General features: G+C 42.4%; 2 protein-coding genes and 1 pseudogene across 35 annotated transcripts in view; 2 read left to right on the top strand and 1 right to left on the bottom strand.

Moving 5' to 3' along the window:
• LOC144576556 (uncharacterized) overlaps positions 1 to 20,048 on the top strand; it is a 537,019-nt gene that overhangs the window by 181,615 nt on the left and 335,356 nt on the right. For 33 of the 34 annotated variants that reach the window (XR_013527075.1, XR_013527049.1, XR_013527037.1 and 30 more), the window contains 3 exons: positions 12,496 to 13,912; positions 14,046 to 14,107; positions 14,384 to 15,283. The gene's annotated coding sequence lies outside the window, so the exon portion shown is untranslated. The remainder of the gene's footprint in view (positions 1 to 12,495; positions 13,913 to 14,045; positions 14,108 to 14,383; positions 15,284 to 20,048) is intronic. The other variant, XR_013527039.1, reaches the window with a different exon arrangement.
• LOC144576563 (uncharacterized) overlaps positions 1 to 20,048 on the bottom strand; it is a 181,483-nt gene that overhangs the window by 24,407 nt on the left and 137,028 nt on the right. The gene's annotated exons all lie outside the window — the stretch shown is intronic.
• On the top strand, positions 19,278 to 19,375 carry LOC144579654 (U6 spliceosomal RNA; annotated as a pseudogene).

Raw genomic sequence — 20,048 nt, 5'->3', positions numbered from 1 at the left:
TAATTTGATTGATCTTTTCTGCCCTCCTCCTTTTCAGAAATTAAAAGGATAAAAAGAGGTACTAAACTTGAAAACTTTTCTGCAGTCTCCAAGTAAACTAATTATAAGAACCACCAAAAAAGGGAAAAATTTTTTTCAAAGGAAGTAAAATGATATGGACTGTTGAGATGGAAAATATAGGAAATAAGTCATTATATGTTAGTGTTGCTCTGACATAGGGACATACTGACAATTGACCTTTCCTGAATTTTCAGAGAAATGCAATGATTGTATCGCTGATCTATGTAAACATATTGAAGAACTATCTGAAAGAAAATACGGTAAGTCTAAACTGGGCAAGTCCTGCAGTACTTTGTTCATGAGCGTTTACACAGTGGAGTCAGTGTTCATCTCGTAGTGTCCGTCTAAATATTAGAAACGTTCTTTCTTTCTAGATTAGTGCAAAGCTAAGGAAAAGTTTTATCTCTTAAATTATCAGTTAGCATTTCTTTTAAACTTTCAGCATGATATTGGGGATTATTTGATTTTTACAAAGCTCTGGATCTTAGGGATTTAATTAATATTGCATTTTTAAAAACTAATTGTTTCTCTTGATCTGGTTGGTTGAATTTGATTTTTACCTGTAATCCCAGCAATTTGGGAGGCCAAGGGGGGCAGATGACAAGGTCAGCTTGGCCAAGTCTCTTATCCTGTCTGAGACTTAGTAGCTCTTTAGTGGTCATGAGAACTGAAGATCTAACTCAAAGATTTGATAACATGCTTCAGTGCTTCACATAATACCGGGTATATAAATACATAATAAATGCATCTTCCTTATGTTTTTATTTACTTATTTTTTGAGACAGAATCTTGCTCTGTTGCACAGACTGGAGTGCAGTGGCATGAGATCTTGGCTCACTGCCACCTCTGCCTCACGGTTTCAAGCAATTTTTCTGCCTCAGCCTCCCAAGTAGCAGGGATCATAGGCGTGCACCACCATGCTCAGCTAACTTGTATATTTTTAGTAGAGACAGGGTTTCACCATGTTGGCCAGGCTGGTCTTGAACTCCTGACCTCAAGTGATCCACCCGGCGTGAGCCACTACACCCGGCCTATGATTTTATGATATTGTTAATTAAGTACTATTCTGAGTAAAAATCATTTGCTATTAAAGTTTTAGGAATTCACTGTTTTATAAATTTACAATTTTTATAAATGTCAGTGCTTTTATAAGGTGAAACTGATTATGTTGTGGGGCTTTTGTTGTGATGGTGGTTTATTAGATTACTTTGTTTAAAGTCAACAATGTTCAGCTGTTGTGAAATTATAATCTTCACATTTTATAATTTTAAAGCAATATTAATGGTATTTGCCTTAGGGAAAGAGGCTTTTTTTTGTAATATGAAAGTATGATATTCAAGTTTAGTGTACAGCAAAGGATATTAAATCTAAGCACTAATGTGCGCTTGAAACATTAGTACAAATATCAGTGTTTAGCGGATAGACCTTAACACATACTGATAGCAAATAAATGGAGCTGTTTTGATGGGAGACTGTTGGTTATGTCTGATTTTAATATTCCCCACGCTCTTGACTTTTCTTTTTTTTTTTTTTTTTCCTTGAAAACAGAGTCTTGTTCTTTCACTCAGGCTGGAGTGCAGTGGTGTGATCTCAGCTCACAGAAACCACCACTTCTCCGGTTGAATCGATCCTCTTGCCTCAGCCTCTCTAGTAGCTAGGACTACAGGTGAGCACCACCATGCCTGGCTAATTTTTGTATTTTTAGTAGAGATGGGGTTTCACCATGTTGGCCAGGCTAGTCTCGAACTCCTGACCTCAGTTGATCCACCCACCTTGGCCTCCCACAGTGCTGGGGTTACAGGTGTGAGCCACTCCCATCTGGTTAGCTCTTGACTCCCTCCCCCCACCCCCCCACCCCCGACATGGAATTTTGCTCTTGTGGCCCAGGCTGTAGGGCAATAGCTTAATTTCAACTCACTGCAACCTCTGCTTCCCGGGTTCAAGCTATTCTTCTGCCTCAGCCTCCAGAGTAGCTGGGATTACAGGCATATGCCACAGTTAATTTTATATTTTATTAGAGATGGGGTTTTTTCATGTTGGTCAGGCTAGTCTGGAATGGTCTACCTCAGGTGATTTCCCTGCCTCAGCTTCCCAAAATGTGGGGATTACGGACGTGAGCCACCATGCCTAGCCCAGCTCTTGACTTTTTATAGCTGTTGTATTAGTTGAATCTTGAGTAAATAAATGCTAGCTTAAAAGTTGCAGTTCAGGGAATCTTCTGTTTCTGTTATTAAAAAATTATTTTTGTAAGTCCAATAAGGTTACACTAATGTTTATGTTTTGAAAATATTACCTCTTCTGTTTAGTTCTGTATGTATTAAATAATATTAGCTGGTATGTTTTTTTCGCTTTATAATGTGGTTCAGATTTCTGTAGAAAGTCTGGCTGTAGCTACATTGCCTTAAAGTAATGGGATCTACCTATCTTTTCTTTTTTTTTTTTTTTTTTTTTGAGCTGGAGTTTTGCTCTTGTCACCCATGCTAGAGTGCAATGGGATGATCTTAGCTCACTGCAACCTCTGCCTCCTGGGTTTAGGTGATTTTCCTATCTCAGCTTCCCAAGTAGCTAAGATGACAATCACTCACCACCACAACTGGCTAATGTTTGTATTTTTCATAGAGATGCGGTTTTGCCATGTTGGCCAGCCTGGTCTCCAATTCCTGACCTCAAGCGATTCACCTGCCTTGGCCTCCCAAGTGCTAGGATTACAGAGGTAAGTCACCCTGCCTGGCTGTAATGGGATATTTCACTGCAAACTTTGATGAACAGAATATTAGCATTTTTGATGTTATATTTATTTTCCTCACACTATTTTTCTTTGGACTGAATTACAATAACAGAAGTAAAGATCAAATTATAAAAGTTAAAGAGCAATGCCCGGCTCCGTGGATGCCTGTAATCCCAGTACTTTGGGAGGCCAAGGCGGGTGGATCACGAGGGCAGGAGATCGAGACCATCCTGGCACACATGATGAAATTCCGTCTCTACTAAAAGTATAAAAATCAGCTGAGCATGGTGGTGGGCACGTGTAGTCCCAGCTACTCAGGAGGCTTAGGCAGGAGAATCACTTGAACCCGGGACACGGAGGTTGCAGTGAGCTGAGATTGCGCCACTTCACTTCAACCTGGCGACAGAGCGAGACTTCACCTCTTAAAAATATTATATTGTCTGTGTCTTTGAGACTCTCATTCCTGGCCCTGAAGATGCTCCTCATACCAGACCTCTATACTTACCTATCTGCTTGACCCCTCCTTAGGCTTCATGTGTCCCAGGCAAAGTCCCCATTTCCCTCTCCATGAGCTCCTCTCAGGGTCTACCAGCTGCCCAAGCCAGATGCCCAGGAGGTACTCTGAGGTATGATTGTCTCCCTTCCGGTATCCAGCCTAGCAAGGCCTGCTGACTCTGCCGAAACACAAAGCCCAGGTTCTACCCCATCCTCCGTCACTGCCCTCCAGTGCTCAGTTAGAGCCATGCCACGGAGCATCCAGGTCAGGCTCATTGAAAGTAGGAGGTGGAGCCTCTCATTCTCTGGACTGTCATATGTAGTGCGTTCCACTATACTTGGAGTAAACCTCACAGCCCCTGATTGGGTCTGCAGGGGCATGGGTGAGCTGCCCTCTGCCATTCCTCTGCTTTTCCCACATGCCGTCTGTGGATTGCTTGCTCTGTGCCAGCCAGCCTGTTCATTTGTGTGCCTTTCTTCTTCTCAGGTCACAGCCTCCTGGCACTGTTGCGCTGAGGACTGGTGTTTGTGGACTGCTGTTAGTTGAGGGCTTTCTGTGCTTCTCCTTTCTATTAGCATCACAGTTGAAATGTCATCATGTTGGAGAGGTCTCCACTGAGCACTGTCTCACCTCAGTCTCTAGGCTCACTGACTCATCCTCCTTTCATTTTCACGTGAAAATGAATGGCTTTTTCCTCCTGTTTTAGCACAGGGGCTCAGACAGCCCAGATCATGCCTGTCTTGTTTACTCCTCAAGCAGGTTCTCAAGTGATTCTCCTGCCTCAGCCTCCCAAGTAGCTGGGATCACAGATGTGCACCACCACACCCAGCTAATTTTATTTTTAATTTGTAGTAGAGATGGGGGTTCCACCATGCTGGTCAGGCTGCTCTGAAACTCCTGACCTAAGGTGATCCACCCACCTTGGCCTCCCAGACTGCTGGGATTACAGGTGTGGGCCACTGTGCCCGGCCAGGAATGGATTATTTTTATGCTTCCCATTTTGAGACGTTGCCATGGTATTTGTAAACTGTCATGGTGTTGGTGGGAGTGTAGTATCAGTGAGGACGACCAGAGGCCGCTCTCATCACCATCTTGGTTTTGGCTGGCCACTTTACTGCAGCCCATTTTATCGGCAAGGTCTTTATGAACTGTATCTTGTGCTGACCTCCTTCCTCAGCCTGTGACTTAGAATGCCTTAACTATCTGAGAATGCAACTCAGTAGGTCTCAGCCTCATTTTACCCAGCTCCTATTTTAGATGGAGTTGCTTGGGTTCAAGTGCCTCTGACAGTATTGCTGCTTTCTTTATGGTCCCCGAAAGGGGAAAGGAAATCTTAGGGTTTTCATTGCTGTGAACCACTGCAAGTATTGAGGAAATAATCACTACTTCCGACCTCATAATCCTGAAGTCAGGATTTGGTACCTGTGAGTCAGGTGTTGGAAACTGGGCAGTGTGGAAGACAGTGCCCTGCCCCATGCATTCTGAAGCATTTAATCTGGTGGGGAAATGTGTAGTAAGTAGGAGATATTTACTATGGAAGAAGGGGTTATGGTCTGGGAAAGAATTACATGGAATAAGGGGGATAATGAGGCAGAGGGTGTGATTGGGACAGCCTTGGTGATGCGTGATGAGCACATTCTGCAGTTGGTCTCACCTCTTTCTAAAACTTCCAGTTTTCACTGTCAACCCCAACATTTTTTTTTTAATTTTATAGAAAGTTTGTCAGAATTAGGTTTATATATTTTCTTGTTGAATTAACAGAATAATTTGATTTAACATCACTCTCTAGTATGACTGAAAGCCTCTAATCTTTTACTGTTATTTATGTATGGGCATATTTCTTTTTACAGCTATGATAATTATTTCACTTTGTGTGATTTCTCAAAAACACGTGTTTCTTATGTCAAAGAGCTCCTACACTAGATCCCTTCAGATTTGATGCCAATAACATGAAGTAAGAATTTAAGGCAAGTCTTTAGATGCTAGAGGAAAGCCAATCTAATAACAAAGAAATTAATTAATTAATTTCAAGTTGACATTCAAATTGAGTTGTGGAGGTGGGGGAGGCAGTTTGGTAAATGAGTTCAGACGTAAGGAGAAAGGTCTGGCAATAGATATCATTTTGGATTCTGTAGTCGTGTGTTGATAGCAGTTGTTGATAGCACTAAAATAATTTTATCAGTGAGCTCCCTGACAGCTCCCTGACTTTTCTTTTTAAAGAAATAGGGTCGTGTTATGTTTTCTGGGCTGGGCTAGAACTCCTGGGCTCAAGTTATCCTCCTGTCTCAGTCTCCTAAGTAGTATCTAAGGCTACAGCCATGTGCCGCCATGCCCAGGTTTGTGCCACTCCCAGCCATAATGTTGCAAAATATTTAAATGTTAGATTCAGAGGTGCATGGGAGATCTGTATATAAATAGCACCATGTAAATTGCTTGTTTTTCTTTAGAGTTCTGTTTGGATGTGGCTTCAGAGCATGGATTAGTAAATTCATTTTTACTTTTTTTTATTAGGGCAGATTCTCACTCTGCTGTTCAGGCTGGAGTGCAGTAGCTCACTGCAGCCTCTTCCTACCTGGTTCAACTGATTCTCTTGCCTCAGCCTCCTGAGTAGCTGGGACTACAGGTGCTTGGCACCACACCCAGCTTTTTTTTTTTTTTTTTTGATAGAGGCAGGGTTTCACCGTGTTGGCCATGCTGATCTTGAACTCCTGACCCGTGATCCCCCTGCCTTGGCTTTTCAAAGAGTTGGGATTACAGGCATGAGCCATTGTGCCTGGCTATTTTTTTTTCTGTTTTTACATTTTTAAATTACAGTTTTTATGCCTATTCAGAAGTAGAGAAAATAGTATGATGAACACTAAAATGCCTATTCCTCAATTTCTGTGATTATTAAGATTGTCCTACATCTTGTTCTATTTCTTTTCCTCCCTTTGCTAGAATAGGGGACTGCTTAAAGAAAACATAAGGCTCCCTGGGCCCTGTAATCCCAGCACTTTGAGGGCCGAGGCGGGAGGATGGCTTGGGCTCGGGAGGTTGAGACCAGCCTGGGCAACATGATGAAACCCTCTCTCTACAAAAGATATAAAAATTAGCTAGGTGCGGTGCATACCTGGCCTAATTTTTGTAGAGATGAGGGGTGGTCGAGCTATGTTGCCCAGGCCTGTCTTGAACTCCTAGGTTGAAGCAACCTTCTGACCTTGTCTTTCAAAGTTTTTGGGATTACATGCATAAGCCACTGTCCCCACCTGGGTTAGGCTATTTAAGAACATAAGAAAGTGCTGAGGCAGCTCAGTGGCTCATCCCAGTACTTTGGGAGGCTGAGACGAGCAGATCACCTGAGGTCAGGGGATCGAGACCAGCCTGGCCAAAATGGTGAAACTGTCTCTGCAGAAAATCCAAAACTTAGCTGGGGGTGGTGGTAGGCTCCTGTATTCCAGCTATTCAGCAGGCTGAGGCAGGAGAATCATTTGAACCTGAGAAATGGAGCTTGCCGTGAGCCGAGATCATGCCACTGCACTCCAGCCTGGGCGACAAGAGTGAAACTGTTTCAAGAAAAGAAAGTTAAAGAGCAATACAGATTCAATAATGATTCTTTCCTGCAAATTGTGTTTAAATTATATCCCTTTTTCTTTTTGTTCTTATATCTCAAGGTGTAAAAGCCAAAGGTCCTGTGATGATTCCATACCCTTTTCTTCAGTCTCATGTTGAAGATCTCTATGAAGAAAGCCTTCCCAAAGGAATTTGTTTTTCTTTTTCCTGAGACAGTTTTCACTGTTGTCACCCAGGTTGGAGTGCTGTGATGTGATTCTGGCTGACTGGCTCTTGGGTTCAGGCAGTTCTTTTGCCTCACAGTCACCCACCACCATTCAAGACTAATTTTTGCATTATTAGTAGAGAAGGGATTTTTCTATGTTGGCCAGGTTGGTCTTGGGCTCCTGACCTCAGGTGATACTAGGTGGAATAAGGGGGATGGGTGTGATTGGGACAGCCTTTATGATATGTGATAGGCATGTTCTGCAGTTGACTTCATCTCTTTCTAAAACTTCCACTTTTTACTCTCAGCTCTGACAATTGGTTCTTTTTTATTTTATAGAAAGTTTGTTAGAATTAGGTTTATATAGTTTCTTGTTGAATTGACAGAATAATTGTATTTAACATCATTCTTTATTGTGACTGAAAGCCTCTAATTTTTTACTGTTTGTTTATGGGCATACTTCTTTTTACAGATATGAGAACTATTTCATTTTATGTGTTTCTTATCTCAAAGAGTTCCTATACTAGATCCTTTCAGATTTGGTGCTAATAACATGAAGTAAGAATTTAATACAAATCTTAGATGTTAGAGGAAAGCCAATCTAAGATCAAAGAAATTAATTTCTTTCAAGTTGAGTTGTGGAGGTAGAGGAGGCAATTGCATAAATGAGTCCAGAGGTAAGGAGAAAAATCTGGCAGTAGATTTAATTTTGGATTTTATACTAGTGTTTTGATAGCACTTGTTTATATCACCAAAATAATTCATCAATGAGCTCCCTCTCAGGTCCCCATTTCTTTTTAAAGAAACCAGGTCTTGTTATGTTGTCTGGGCATGACTAGAACATTTGGGCTCATGTTATCCTCCTGCCTCAGCGTCCTAAGTGGCCGGGGCTACAGGCATGTGTTACCATGCCCAGCTTTGAACCACTCCCAGCCATCAGGTTGCAAAATATTTAAATTTACATAGAAAGGTGCAAGGGAGATTTCTATATAAATAGCACCATGTAAATTGCTAGAATCTTTCTTTTTAGAATTCTGTTTAGATGTGGCTTCAGAGCAAAGAATAGTAAACTAATTTTTACTTTTATCTTTGTTTTTGGTGTTTTTTTTTTTTTTTTTTGAAGCAGATTCTCACTCTGTCGCCGAGGCTGATCTTGGCTCACTGTAGCCTCTTTCTTCTGGGTGCAAGTGATTCTCTTGCCTCAGCCTCCTGAGTGGCTGGGACTACAGGTGCCTGTCACCACATTTGGCTAATATTTTGTGTGTGTAGTTTTGGTAGAGACAGGGTTTCACCATGTTGGCCAGGCTGGTCTCTTAACCCCTGACCCAAGTGATCCACCTGCCTCGTCCTCCTTAAGTGCTGGAATTACAGGAATGAGCCACTGCTCCCAACTGTTTTTTTTTTTACATTTTTAAATTATAGTTTTTATACCTATTCAAAAGTAGAGAAAATAGTACGATATACACTGAAATACCCATTCCTCAATTTCTGCCATCATTAAGATTGTCCACATTTTGTTCTGCTATTCTTTTACCTCCCTTTGCAGGAATATTATAAAGCAAATCGCAGTCACCACATCATTTTATCTGTTCTGTGTGCATCCCCAAACAGCCACTCTCTCATCACATCTGACAAATTTAACAATGATTTTTTGGTGTCAGCTCATATGTAGCCCTTAGTCGAGTTTCCTTACTCTTATCTGAATAGTATCTGAGAAAATTTTGTTTTAAATATGGCTTTAAACAATCTTCATATGCTAACTTTGGTTGTTATGCCTCTTTTCATCTAAACCAGCCTCTGCTTACTATTTTTAATTCCCATTCCATGAATTCTTTGTGGAAAGTTATTTCTTATTAAACAGCATGCTCACGAGGTTGAAGGGGTAAAGAGCATTGATCTCATGGCTGCAGTGCAGATGAAATTGTAGCCCGAAATGCGCTACTGTAAGGCAGCCAATGGAGGAGGGTTATTACAGCCACGAGCAGATAGTAGCAAAAAGTTGCTTCCAAATAGTGTTTGTGACTGGGCACATTGGCTTATGCCTGTAATCCCAGCACTTTGGGAGGCCAAGGTGGGTGGATCACCTGAGGTCAGGAGTTGGAGACCAGCCTGGCCAACTTAGTTAAGCCCTGTCTCTACTAAAAATATACAAAAATTAGACAGGCATGCTGGCAGGCACCTGTAATCTCAGCTACTCGGGAGACTGAGGCAGGAGGATTGCTTGAACCCGAGAGGCCGAGATTGCAAGGAACTAAGATCATGCCACTGCACACCAGCTTAGGTTATGTTCTTTATTGTCTATAATGATTTTTTCTTTCTCTTCTGTTTAAGGATTTTGCAAAACAAAGTTTAATCTTTGAAGATCCTTTTTAAGACCAAAAATTTGAAGGACCTGTGAATGATCTGTGTGTGGAAGAACTACTGGAAAACATTTCCTTTCAGAAGTCCCTCATGATAGGGAATCCCAAGGCTGGGAAACATCATTCAAGTGGGCAATGAAATTAAATTTGTTATTAAAAGGTAAGATGATAATCTGCAGGCACAAATTCAGTGTCTTCCCTAAGAAGAGATTAATTTGATGAAGATGGGCCTTTTGCTCACCTCTCATCGTGACTTCTTTATACTTACAATTCACATTTAGTTTCACTTATTAAACAAACATTTATTTAGTATAAGTATCAGATGAATAAAATATGCCCGTACATACAGAATACAGTGTAAGAGTTGGGCTAGGGTGTCATCAAGTTTTAGAGAGTGATTGCAGCTAATTGACTCCTTGTTCATTCTTGCATTTATTCAGTATAGAAGTAGTAAAAGAGGTTTTAAGTTAACATGCTTGTGGATAATTAAGATGGTTAAAAGAGTGGTTTTAAGAATGATAAAAACTTTTGGTTCTGAGGTCCAGAATAAACAGCATTAAGAAGTAATTCTTTTTCAACCTCCCCCTTAGAGGAACAGCTGGCATGAAGTTTACATGAGTAAACAGAGTAGAGAAAAAGGAATGTGGGGTAAACAGGCTCAACCATATGACTTAAAGCTCGAATGTAAGAACTGGCTGTCTTCAGCCTGGCTCATTAAAACTTCGGCTTCCCAAAGGTTTGAGACTATATTCTATACTTCCCTAATATTTCCCTTAATATTTTTCCAGCCACCATGAGTGAATCCCAGCACTGCCCTGCATAAAATATATCGTTAATTATATTTCCTATTTGATGTTTGACTCCCCCTCCTCCTTCACTAAAAGGTAAGTAAGGGAAGGGATTTTGTCTGTTTTGTTGTTGTAAGCCTAAATCCCTAGAAGGTGCTCAGTAAATATTTGTTGTTTGAATGAATAAATCAGCCTATGATTGAATCAGACAGTCGTCTGTGGAAGGGACTTTTCATACCCGTGGTGCATATGTGTATGATAGCTGGCATAGGGAGGGATGTGGTCAGAATGGCTCTTTCTATGTGGACTAGTTTTGCTTAGCATAATCCCAGCGGGCTCCTATTGGGGTTAAGCCACAGTTTTAACCTTATTTATTAGTATCATTCTTTAATCATAAAGCCAGAGGATGTTAAGATTGGAATCGATCTGGGAGACTATTCAGTCTGCTTTTCTTTTTATTGATGTAAGAATAACAGAGCCTAGAGAAAGTAAGCTGATTACTCAACAATCGTAAAGCTTTCGAGGTCAACCTGAAATTAGGCTTCTGATGTGAGATTCTATGGTGTTTCCTTCATGTGTTCCCCCTGGCTAAGACAGTTCATGGGCTTTCAGGTTTGACATTTTTCTCTCCAGTCTCTAAAGAAAAGCTTTTCTCTGGACATTCGAGGTCAGCACAGATGGGCAATGACCCTGCAATGTGTGGATAATCCCAAAGGTTGACTACTGTGGATGGGAACTATCCCAGATGTGTCAGGAGTACCACAGGCATGCTCACTTCTCCATTCACTGGAGCTGCATACAGTGGAAAGGAAACCCAAATCAAGACACTTGGCTGCTTCAGTTCTTTTATTACGTGTCACAGTCCGATATGTGTCCATTTAAATTCAGACTTTTTGATGAATCGTCAGACCAGCTGCAGGCCCTTTGGCTCAGAAGTCTTGATCTCACCAACTGTTCATTTTCTTAATGGACTTCCTTACTTCAGGCATTTGTGTGTAGCTGGTCTATTGTGGAGTTGTCAGAGGGGTGTGGAGCCCTCTCTTTTTGGGACAGTCAGTTCTCTCCCTGTAGCATGTCCTGAAGTGGGGCTGTCTCCATTCTCTTTGTGTGTGAAATCTTTTGTTAAGCAGGGTAAGGAGGAAAACTCCTAAAGAGAAAAACTCCTCCAGCATTTGCAGAAACATGTTTGTGAACTGACCAAGATGTAATTGGATGGCATGAAAAAGGCTAAAATTTATTTAATTTATTGCTATCTGGTTTTGGTACATGGTGCCTTAAATTGAGTTTAGAAGAAACTTTGCAGATGGAATTTTGTTCTGTTGCCCAAGCTGGAGTGTAGTGTTGTGATCTCAGCTCACCGCAACCTTTGCCTCCTGGATTCAAGTGATTCTCCTGCCCCAGCCTCCCAAGTAGCTGGGATCACAGGCACCTGCCACCATGCCTGGCTAATTTTTATATTTTTAGTAGAGACGAGTTTCTACCACGTTGGCCAGGCTGCTCTTAAACTCCTGACCTCAAACGATCTGGCCACCTCGGCCTCACAAAGTGTTGGGATCGCAGGTGTGAGCCACTGCGCCCGGCCAAGGGTATCATATTTAATTCTACTCCCTGTGGCCTCTTTTACAATACCAGTCATGGATGGAGCCCATGGTTTTGCTGCACCTAGTTTTACTCAAACGAAGGCTCTGGACTTTCATAGTTTACACTGACATATTTCTAGTTTGCCTCTGAAATGCACTCTGAGGATGCTGACTTCCAGATAGTCGTTCTTGGCTTCCAGATAGTTATTTTTGGGTCAAGGGAATTTCAAGTCTTTTGAGTATAGTAGCCACACCTCTTAGCTTCATTTTGGTTTGGTTACAAAATTTATTTTAGCTTAATTTTCTTAGATTAAGTGGGCAAAGACAGAGCAAAAGCTTTTGGGAGGCTGAGGTGGGTAGATCACAAGGTCAGGAGTTTGAGACTGATGTGGCCAACATGGTAAAATTTTGTCTTTACTAAAAATACAAAAGTTAGCTGAGCATAGTGGTGCATACTTGTAATTCCCACCACTTGGGAGGCTGAGGCAGGTGAATTGCTTGAACCCAGGAGCCTCTTGAGAAGTTGGGACTACAGCACATGCCACCATACTCAGCTAATTTTTTTATTTGTAGTGGAGATAAGTTTTCTCTATGTCACCCAGGCTGGTTTCAAACTCCTGGACCTAAGTGATTCACGTGCCTTGGCCGTTCAAACTGCTGCAGTTACAGGTGTGAACCATGCCTGTTTTTATTTTCTCATTTTTCTCTCTTTCCTTCCTTCTTTGGTAGATGGAAATGTGTCATGTACCAGCTATTCATCCAATGACTGCTCCTCAGTTCCAAATTCAGCCTTCACTGCCTGCTCTGCAAACATAGAGTTGGGATCTTTAAATGCTTCCTCTGTCAACTGGTGCATTATTAAATGTTGTCAGTACATGATGCTTGAGGGGCATTATAAGAGGGTTTTTTTTCTAGTTGTGTACAAATCTTCACAGGCACTGAGCTTCTTTAGCACCAGGCTCCTGCCCTGCATAATGCTTAGTAGCCCGCAGTGACCAGCGGTTTCTCCGCATTTTCCTGGGTGGTTTTGTAGTGAGACAGCTGTTTACCAATACGTTAAGCTAGCACCCTAGATGGTGGCTTTTCAGCAAATTCCAGAAGGCATATTGCTAGCATGTTCCACCAAGTGGTAATGCAGCAATTCTACCATTGAATTACCCATGACTGTGCCCTGTCCAAGGGGGCCTGGATCTCAGCCTTAGTGGGGAATCCCTTCCTTGGTCACTCCATCTCAGTGTAGGGACTGTAGGAAGTTACTGCTCCTAGTAACAGCTGGTCCTATACTTTGTTTTTTTGAGGCAGGGTCTCTCTCTTTCCCAGTGTAAAGTGCAGTGGTGAAATCGTGGCTCACTGCAACCTTAACCTCCTGGGCTGAAGCAATTTTTTCACCTCAGCCTCCCAAGTAACTAGGACTACAAGTGTGTGCCACCACACCTCGCAATTTTTTTTTTTTTTTTTTTTGGTAGAGCCAGGGTCTCACTGTGTTTCCAAGGCTGGTCTCAAACTGCGGGCCCCAAGCAGTCCTCCAGCCTTGGCTTTTCAAATTGCTGGAATTGTAAGCATGAGCCACCTTGTCTGGCCTCTGGTAGCCATATGTTCTCTAGAGTTCTCTTTCCTTTTGTAGCCAATCTCTCATATGGTGTCCCCTTGTTATATAATTAATTTTTTTTTACTTTAAATTTTACCAGTTTAAACTTTGGGTGACTTTTGTCTTTTGATTGGACTCTGACAAATACAGAACTGATGCTAGGAAGGGTTCTGGGAGAAAGACCCACACAAATGGGATCTGGGCATAGGTTTGGTTATCCAAGGGGCAGCGTTGAGCTCCTTGTCAATGGGAAATGGGCTGCTGGTGATTTTTAGGAAGTGACCTCATAATGTTTCAAGCTACCACTTCCTGTTGATTGTGATGAAATGCCAGCTGAGACACATGCCTTAGGAGCTAAGTGGCTTCTTTACTTGACCACTATGAAGACTTCTGTCAAGAGGGTTTTTTTGGATGCAGTGGAGCAGGGGCACCTAATCCCTCAATCACAGGCCTGTACTTGGCCACACAGCAAGAGGTGAGCAGCAGGTGGGCGATCAAAGCTTCATCTGTATTTATGGCCACTCCCGTCTTTTCCACCTGATCTCCACCTCCTGTCAGGTCAGTGGCAGCATTAGATTCTCATAGGAGCAGGAACCCTATTGTGTAACTGTGCTTGCAAGGGTCCTACCTTGCTGTGTCTTTATGAGAATCTGTTGCCTGATAATCTATCACTATCTTTCATCACCCACAGATGGGACCATGTAGTTGCAGGAAAACAAAGAAGCTCAGGACTCACACTGATTGTACATTATGGTGAGTTATATAATTATTATATACTACAATGTAATCACAAAGTACACAATAAATGTAATGTGCTTGAAATATTCCAAAACTGACCCCTGCCCCCAGCCTGTGGAAAACTTGTCTTCCATAATATTGGTCCCGGGTGCCAAAAACCTGGGGACCGCTGCGCTTGAGCACTCACAGACAGAAAAACACGAAGCTCAAGTCTTAGCATAAGTCACCTTCTAAGATCCAGAGAGCTTCCACGATAGCCCAAACACAATTCCTTATTTCTTGTTTCCACAGGGTTATTATTGAAAATCAAACACAAACTTAAAGGTGTGAATTGCTGAATTACAATGACAGTTGAATTCACTGCATCTCCAAGGTTCTCATGAGAACATTGGGGCACTAATAGGTGAAGAATGGGATTTTCTTTTTGAGACCGTCTCCCTCTGTTGCCCAGGCTGGAGCACAGCGATGTGATCTTGGCTCACTGCAGTCTCAACCTCCCGGGCTTAAGCTATCCTCCTGCGTCAGCGTCTGGGATAGCTGAGGTATGACCACAGGTATGAGCCACCACACCGAACTAATATTTTGTGTTTTGTGGAGATGTGGTTTTACCACATTGCTCAGTCTGGTCTTAAACTCCTGGGCTCAAGACATCCACCCACCTTAGACTTCTAAAGTTTTGAGATTATAGGCAGCAGCCACCATGCCTGGCCCTGTTTTCTTTGGTACTGGTTTAATTTGAAAGCCTCCAATTGTCTTCCTGACTTCTAGGCTTGCTCACTTCAGCCTATTCACTGAAGCCAGAGGAATTTTTCTAAAAGGCCAATTTGGGTCCAAATGGTTCTTGATTAAAACCTGCTGGTGACTGCCCATTGCCTTTAAGATAAAATCAAACTAATTTGGCCACAGGGCCTGGTAAGAGCTGGCCTCGGCTTACCTTTCCAGTTTTATCCTGCACCACCCTCCCCATATCCCTATCCTCCAGCCACATGGAATGTCAGTTTCTTTGGGGGACTTTACTGGTGTCCTTCAGGAAACCTTCCCCTACCCTCATCATCACTCTTTGACTCTCGTCTTTGCTCATCTTTCGCCTCAGCCGAGGTGTCTCACCCATTCTCTATGATGCAACAAGAAGCCCCTTGGGAGCATTTCAGTCTCACTCTGTACTTCTGTCATTGTGCTCCTCACAGTCTGGTAAGTGTTGGCATACGATTGCTATATTAGTCTATTTTGCATTGTTATAAGCATACAGATGAGGCTCAGTAGTTTATAAATAGAAAAGGTTGGCCAGGCACAGCAGCTCATGCCTGTAATCCCAGCACATTGGGAAGCCGAGGCAGGTGGATCACAAGGTCAAGGGATTGAGACCATCCTGGCCAACATGGTGAAACCCCATCTCTACTAAAACACAAAAATTAGCTGGCCTTGCTGGTGCATGCCTGTAATCCCAGCTACTCAGGAGGCCGAGGCAGGAGAATTACTTGAACCCAGGAGGTGGAGGTTGCAGTAAGTCTACATCATGCTACTGCACTCCAGCCTGGATGATAGAGTGAGACTCCATCTCAAAATAATCATCATCATAACAAACGTAGCTAGGTATGGTGGTCCATGCTTGTAATCCCAGCTACTTGGGAGGCAAGATCCCTTGAGCCCAGGAGATGGAATCTGCAGTGAGTCATAATCACCTCACTTTACTTCAAGCCTGTGTGACAGAAGTGAACTCTGTATCCAATAAAGAAAATAGTCATTGGGGAAAAAAGACTAAACAAGCAAAGGTGTCAGGAGAGTCCTGTGAATGTGGGTCATGTCAGCAGAGTGTAGGGACTACTGGGCAGGAGGGACTTGAAGAACGGGGTGGTGGAGACAAGGTCATTCATCCTAAACAGTTTGCCCTGTAGCATGTAGATCAAATATCCCATGTTGGCTGCTGGTGACTGAACTGGGCTTCCTGTTTCTGTGTTTGGTTTGACCATCACAATGTTGAAAAACCTTTGAAGTGAATACCTTGCCATTTGCTACAGTTCCTCCTGGGCTCTGTCATTACTCCAGCCTCCTTTCTTCATGTAGGTTGCCTGATATGCTGAAACCTGTGTTTGCTCTCCCTGCAGATGGGTGGGTAGGAGGTTATTTAAGGAGGAACATTTAATATATAAGATTTTATATATGTATATATGTGTGTGTGTGTGCATATATGTTTGTGTATATATGTGTGTGTGTATATACATGTGTGTGTATATATGTGTGTGTGTGTGTGTGTATATATATATATGAAAGTAAATAGACTGGGTGTGGTGGCTAAAGCCTATAATTCCAGCACTTTGGGGCACCAAGGCAGGAGGATTAGTTTGATCTAGGAGTTCAAGACCAGCCTAGGCCACATAGTGGCCTTCTCTACAAAAAATTTAACAAATTCGGCATGGGGGCATACACCTGTAATTTGAGTTACTTGGTTAGGCTGAAGTGGGAGGATTGCTTGAGCCCAGGAGTTGAAATCTGCAGTGAGCTGGGATCTCACCACTGTGCTCCAGTCTTGGTAAAAGAATGAGATCCTATCTCAGAAAAAAAAAGAGACAGAGAGAAATAGATCCAGTACTGGTGGGAGTATACTTTTGAGTCCTCTTTAGGAGAAAATTATATTTTAATATTTTTTTCTTAAGTTTTTTATATTCTAGCAAACCATTTTTTCAACAAGGAGAAATAAATGTCATCCAAAGAGCCCTAGGAGCAAGGGCAGACTCAGAAAGTCAGAAGCACTGTAGTCATTTTGAGCAGCTTCTATCTTCGGACAGCTAAGCTGGCCAGTGCCAGGCTGGGTCCATTTTTTCTCCTCTTCAATTTCTTAAACTGAAAGAGTCCTGCTAGAATCTGAAGTCAGATCTGTAAGTCAGCATGGAGTCAGCAGTTTGCTATGTTGTGAGGTCTTACCCCAGGAACTACAGAATACAAAATGCAAGAGAAAGCTGGAATAGAGCATCTCTCAGGGAAATGAGAGCCAGAGATACGGCAGTGCCCTATGGAGACAGCCAGCCTTGTGGAAAGGCTGTACTTTGGTTAGATGTCCACAATCTGGAATGTGACCTTCGATATTATTGGTCCACAAACTCCGGTTTCTCGTTTTTCCTGCAGAGGTCAGTGTCGTAGGGAGTGGTTCATCTTAGCAGAATTTCCTGGTTTTCATGGCAGGTGTTCCATTTGTTAATTGACAAAGGAGGCATATTTCTCCTCTGGTAACCAGAATATTTATATCCTTTCCCTCGGGACTCCCTTGAAGGTTCTTGGGAAACTAAGCAGAGGATGAGGAAAGGTTGTGAACACGCTTGCTGGTCCCTTCCTGTCCTATAAAAGAGCACACCTCTTCTGTAACCGGAAGACCCTTTTCATTAGTCAAGGCTGGACAGACTGATGGGTGTGTGTGTGTAGACACGGTCTCACTCTGTTACCCAGGCTGGAGTGTAGTGGTGAGATCATTGCTCACAGCACCTTCCACTTCCTGGGTTCAACTATCCTCCCACTTAAGCCTCCAGGGTAGCTAGGACTATAGGAATGTGCTGCCATACCCAGCTCATTTTCTAATTTTTTTTTTTTTTTTTTGTAGAGTTGAGGTTTCAGTGTGTTGCCAAGGCTGGTCTTAAACTCTTGGCCTCACGGGATCCTTCTATCTTAGTCTCCCAGTGGGCTGGGATTATAGATACACGTCACCTCACCTAACCTGTGATGAGTTTTTGACAATGTCATTCCTTTTTTACAGAAGCACCTAAGCTGAAGAGTCTCTTGAGAACAAGTACTATCCTGTGGTTTCATAACCTTTCTTCCATTTGTGGTTCTTGCCGAGTTAAATTTAAAGTGCATCTTATCAAGATGGATAAACCCAACTTTTCCAGAGCTGGAATATAGAAAATGGACGGACATATAAGTCCCACTCACCCATAGCCAAGGCATGGAGACCTGAACACACCTGAGCCCTAGACATCACATTTCATTGTGAGTAGCTCTGAGATAACACTTCTGGTTGGTAAGTGCCCGCTGGCAATAGTTGATGTAGCAGCAAGTGAAGGAATAAAGAGTCAAGAAAACATTTTCTGTTCCCAATTCTAGCATTAATTTGATTAGATAATTATTCTATGAAGAATTTTCATATGCCACAGTTGTGACCCAATTCTCAAGTGAACTGAAAACTTATATTTAAAAGTCAACCTTCTCTCACTCTGTTGCCCAGACTGGAGTGCAGTGGTGCAGTTATGGCTCACTGCAGCCTCAACCTACTAGGCTAAAGCAATCCTTCCTCAGCCTCACAAGTAGCTGGGACTACAGATGCTTGCATGGATTTTGGTCTACGTGGATATTGGGGAGCTGGAACCGATCTCCCCATATACCAAGGGACAGATTGTATCTGTTTTGTTTTCTTTTGTTTTTGAGACAGTCTTTCTCTGTTGCCTAGGCTGGAGTGCAATGGCACAATCTCAGCTCACTGCAATCTCCACCTCCCAGGGTTAAGAGTAGGCTAAGATTACAGGTACCTGCTATCATGCTGAGCTAATTTTTGTATTTTTGTAGAGACAGGGTTTTATTATGTTGGCCAGACTGGTCTTGAGCTCCTGACTTCAGGTGATCTACCTGGCCTCAACCTCCCAAAGTGCTGGGATTACAGCTGTGAGTCACTGTGCTGGGCCTTTTTTTCTTTTATTTTTTTCAAGGTGGAGTTTTGCACTTTCTCCCAGGCTGGAGAGCAATGGTGCACTCTCAGCTCACCACAACCTCCACCTCCCAGGTTCAAGTGATTCTCCTGCCTCAGCTTCCAGAGTAGCTAGGGTTACAGGCACCACCACACCTAATTTTGTATTTTTTAGTAGAGATGGGGTTTCTCCATGTTAGGTCAGGCTAGTCTTGAACCCCTGACCTTAGGTGATCCACCTGCCTTGGCCTCCCAAAGTGCTGAGATTACAAGTGTGAGCCACCGCACCCAGCCTCTATCTGTTTTTACAGTTATGCTGTTAAATACATGATGTTCCAAGACAGTGGTAAATTTTTAATGACAATTTTTAATTGAGTGGAATTACCATAAAAATAATAAAAGTAGCAGCTAATATTTACTGAGCTGTTACTAGGTACCTATAAATACCATAGATTTTTAAATTCCCCATAACTCTTCCTGATTTCGCTTAACCGCTCTATCTGAAATTACTCATGCTTGCTTCAGTAGCACATATCCTAAAGCCGGAATAATAGAGAGATTGGCATGGCCTCTGCAAGAATGACGTGCAGATTTGTGAAGTGTTACGTACGTTTTTAAAACGGAAAAATATTACTCTTAGATTTACTGTGTTTGTGCATATGACCTTTTGTTTAGGTTGAATTGTATCCGAAGATGATATTTCCAGCCAGAAATGAGATGACTGTGAGTCACAGGACATTAGCATTCTTGTTATACTTGGTGTAAACTACCGAGCTTTCAGGCATGGTGGCTGTCGGCCTATAATTCCAGCACTTTGGGAGGCTGAGGTGGGAGGATCGCTTGAGGCCAGGAGTTGGAGGAGGCAGTACAGTGAGTCACTGTATTCTTTTTTAAAAATTTCCAAGCTTTACCCTGGTGGAAGGATTGTATACAATTTAAACTTCACTAATAGTAAAAATGCCCATTTCACTGCACCTTTGCTGGCACAGGGTACAATAACAAGTTATTTTTTGTTTGATCATTTTTAGTAAATAAAAGATATCATTAATACTTTATTTTTGTTACATTTGAATATATATTTCCTTATATTACTTTATTAGCTTTCTTTTTCTCTCTCTCTTTCTTTTTCAGATGAAGTTTCACTCTTGTTGCCTAGGCTGGAGTTCAACGGCACAATCTCTGCTGACTGCAACCTCCTTCTCTTGGATTCAAGCCATTTTCTTGCCTCAGTCTGCAGAATAGCTGGAATTACAGGCATGTGCCACCATACCTGGCTAAGTATTTTCA

The sequence above is a fragment of the Callithrix jacchus genome, chromosome 15 (genome assembly GCF_049354715.1).
Source record: "Callithrix jacchus isolate 240 chromosome 15, calJac240_pri, whole genome shotgun sequence".
In the NCBI taxonomy this organism is placed as follows: Eukaryota; Metazoa; Chordata; class Mammalia; order Primates; family Cebidae; genus Callithrix; species Callithrix jacchus.
This window is presented reverse-complemented; position numbering and strand designations above follow the sequence as displayed.